Here is a 4,013-nt window from a genome sequence, read left to right on the forward strand (position 1 = left end):
ATGTGTCTATGAAAATGTGTGTTGAAGTTCTTGTGTGAACATATATTTTCAGTTCCTAGAAGTAGAATTTCTGGGTTATATAGTAACTCTCTATTTATCTTCTTGATGAGCCGCCAAATTTTCCAAGTGGCTGCACATTTTACATATGCACTAGCAGTGTATGAAGATTTCAAATTCTGTATATCATCACTTGTTATTCTGTATAGTAGCACTTGTTATTTTTTATGATATTTATAACCAAGATATATGTACACACACACACACACACACAAGCAGACACCTATACAAATACATATTATAACTGTCTTGCTGGCTGTAAAGTGGTATGTCTTACTGGCTGTAAATTGGTAGTAATGTTCTTGGACATCTTTTCATGTGCTTTTTTTTCCTTTTGTATATCTTCCTTAAGTCCCTTGTCTATGTTTTGTTGAGTGTTTGTTCTTTTTTATTGTTCAGTTGTAGGAGTTATTTTATGTGATTTTTACCAGGGTAGTGCAACATTGTACCAAGAAATTAACAAAATTTTTAAAAAATTAAAGAAGTCCTAAATAAATAACGACAAACTATGTATGTATTGGAGAGTAGACCTGACATTGAATTAGATGGTAATAGTTCCCAAACTAATCCACAGATTCAACATAATCATTATTAAATTTTCAGCTGCTTTTTTTATGTAAGTGAGCAATTTGATCCTAAAATTTATATGGAATTGCAAGGGACCCTGAATAGCCAAAACAATAGTGAAAAAGGAAGAAAGTTGAAAGAGTCATCTTTTCCAATTTCATAACTTATTATAAAAGTACAATGATAGAGTGTGGTACTGGCATAGCAACTGACCAATAGCACAAAGGAATAAAACTGAGAGTCCTATAATAACCTATACATTTATGATCAATTGATTTTTAACAAGTGTCCCAAGATTATTGAATGGGGAAATGATAGCCTTTTCAGCAAATCATGTTGTGATAACTATTTTCATGCAAATGTGACTTTAACCTCTACCTGAAACTGTACAGAAACATTAACTCAATAGAAACCAAAGACCTAATCGTCAGATACAAAACTAGAAATTTCTTAGAATAAATGGTAGGTGTACCTCCTTGCAACTTTGGGTTAAGCAATGGTGTTTTAAATATGATACCAAAAGCACATGCAACAAAATAAAAACTAAAAAAAAATTGACTTCATCAAAATTAAAAATTCTGTAACCAAAGGACACTGTAAGGAAAATGAAAAAACAACACAAAAAATGAGGAAAATATTCTCAAACAATATCTAATAAAGGTCTAATAGTTTTTAAAGAGCTTACTGGAAAGCTTTGGGGGCTTGAATATCATAGCATGAACTCATTCCCTTGTACTTACCTTAGAAAAGAAGGTGCTTAGCAGTGTTGGCTTAAAATAGTAAAATAAATCAGAACACAAACGTGAACTTAGATTGTTTTCTTCTCAGAGTCACATGGATAGGAGTTACGGCATTAAATTCCTTAATGATTTTTGCACTCATAATTCTCAGGTGGCATAATATACCCAATATAGAACTCTATTTATTTCATGGATTTCTTTGTAGGTACTTTTTAAAAAAAATCTGACCAGATACCAGTAATACTGCCTTCTTTAAAAATATTGAATATATAAGGGAGTATGTGCAGGAATGGGTAGAATGAAGGTTTAAGGAAGCTACATTTTAGTTTTTAAAATCTTTTTCCATATATCCCATATAGCCAAATATTCAACCATTCCTCCCAGTTTGTTTTCCTAATATCTATGGAACCATTTCCCAGAGCTTCAGATTCATTGACACTATTGCATTTCAATTCTCAAGTAACTCATTTAGTTTGAAGTATTAGCCATTTAACCTGTCTTCCTGACTCTAACATCCAAAAACCCATCCTCAATAAATTTAACGTAATAATCTTAATAAAATAAAAATCTGCTCACATAGGTTTTTATATCAAAAAAGAAAACTCTCATAGGAACCACCGACAACAGAAAATCCTGTAGTCCATGTTTCTATACTTTACTCCAGCTAAGTTAAAAAGACATTTGACGGGGGCACCTGGGTGGCTCACATGGTCAAGCATCTGCCTTCAGCTTAGGTCATGATCTCCTGGTCCTGGGATCCGGCCCAATGTCCTGCTCAGAAGTGAGTTTGTTTTTCCCTCTCCCTCTGCTTATGCTCATTTTGTCTCTCTCTCTTTCTCTCTCTCTGTCAAAGGAATAAGTAAAATCTTAAAAAAAAGACATTTTAAGGATGAGAATATTGTCTTTGCTATTAAATAAGCCAACCAGGTGTGTGATTGTTACTCACTCCAAATTTTCAGGTCTACTGACATACCAGATAAAGTTCTGTTACATTTTAGAACATATAAGCTATTTATGACTTGAAGCCTACCTTCTTTTCTTGCTTTGTTGAAAATATTTGTGTGACATTTGAAGAACTTCCTAGAGTTCCAATAGTAGTGCATATTATTATATTGATGTCTGTATACTTATTTAAAATTTTTATAATGAATATCTATTTAAAATCATGTTTTTGAGGAGGTCAGAACCATGTTTTGTAGAGTGAAAGAAATTTCACATTTGTGTTGATAACTCAAGTGAATACTCATACTTTAGCGCAGGACTGTTAATTATAGAGTAGGAGGAAAAGATGAATTGTGGCGACAGGTGTGGTTAAATATTATGAGGTATAAATATTAGATGGACTATTTGAAGAATAGATTAAGTAAGCTTATAAAATGAGTCAAAATTTTTATTTACTTTTTAGCTAAGATTTTAAAATTAAATTTCCTCTTCATTTTTTGAAAAAAGAGAAAATCTTTTGGAGTATATCCTTGAAGCCTTCTTTCACTTGCTGGTTTCTGAGAGCATAAATGAAAGGGTTTAATAAAGGGGCAACTGAGGTGTAAATAACAGTTACACCTTTGGATAAAGTCACTCTTTCCTTTGCTGTTGGTTTTATGTAATTAAAGATACAGCTACCATAAGTAAGGGAGACTACAATCATATGAGAAGAACAAGTAGAAAAAGTCTTTGTTCTTTTCTGAGCAGAGGGGATTTTTAGAATGGTCTTGATAATATATGTGTAAGAAAGAACCAGTAACAGCAATGTGACTAGGAGATTTATAAGAGATAAGACAAATGAAAGTAATTCCAGTAAATGAGTGTCAGTGCAGGAAAGCTGCAACACAGGGGAAGAGTCACACAGGAAATGATCAATTACTTTGGAAGCACAGAAATCCAGTGTTAGTCCCACAGCCAGTGGTGCAAATGAAAGCAGAAAGCCAACTGTCCACGAACTGAATAGAAGTTGGTAATACACTTTGTTGTTCATATGATGGGATAATGGAGGGGTTTGCAGATTGCTACATACTGGTCAAATACATGGCAGCCAGCAGGTAAAATTCTGTAATTTCTAACAAGAGGAAAAAGAATAACTGAGATACACAACTATTGTAGGAAATTATTTTGTTTTTAGTCACGATGCTTATCAGGTATCTAGGAATACAGACTGTTGTCATTGAAGCTTACAAGAAGGAGAAATTTCGGAGGAAAAAATACATGGGAGTCTTGAGGCGGGGATCTAGCAAGGTAAGAAGGATGATGGTTAAGTTCCCAATCACACTCAACACATAGTTTAGGAAGAAAAATATAAAAATCACAATTTGCAATTGTGGGTCATCAGTCAATCCTAGGAGAATGAACTTGATCTCTCTTGACTGATTCCTCATTTCTGATTTGAATATTATGAAAATAGATATAGGAAAACAACTCCAGAAGTGGAAATAAGAGGAGTTTTTAAGAAGGTACAGACAGAAAAAAAAACCAAAAAACAAAAAACCAAAAATAATAGTCAGAAATGTAAATAAGTTAAAAAAAATGATCTGATTTCACAAGACAGTTGATACTTAAAACTATAGCATAGATCAAACTAGGAACCTCTAACAGATGATTCCATTTAAACCTTAGTTATGGTAACAAAACTACTTAATTTTTTCTTTTTTCTATTGG

At 32.8% G+C, this 4,013-nt stretch overlaps 1 pseudogene; it reads right to left on the reverse strand.

Moving 5' to 3' along the window:
• Positions 1-2,796: 2,796 nt before the first annotated feature.
• On the reverse strand, positions 2,797-3,736 carry LOC111140289 (annotated as a pseudogene).
• Between the last annotated feature and the right edge of the window lie 277 nt (positions 3,737-4,013).

This window comes from Enhydra lutris, unplaced genomic scaffold (assembly GCF_002288905.1).
Source record: "Enhydra lutris kenyoni isolate GAN:26980312 unplaced genomic scaffold, ASM228890v2 scaffoldscaffold400, whole genome shotgun sequence".
Taxonomy (NCBI): domain Eukaryota; kingdom Metazoa; phylum Chordata; class Mammalia; order Carnivora; family Mustelidae; genus Enhydra; species Enhydra lutris.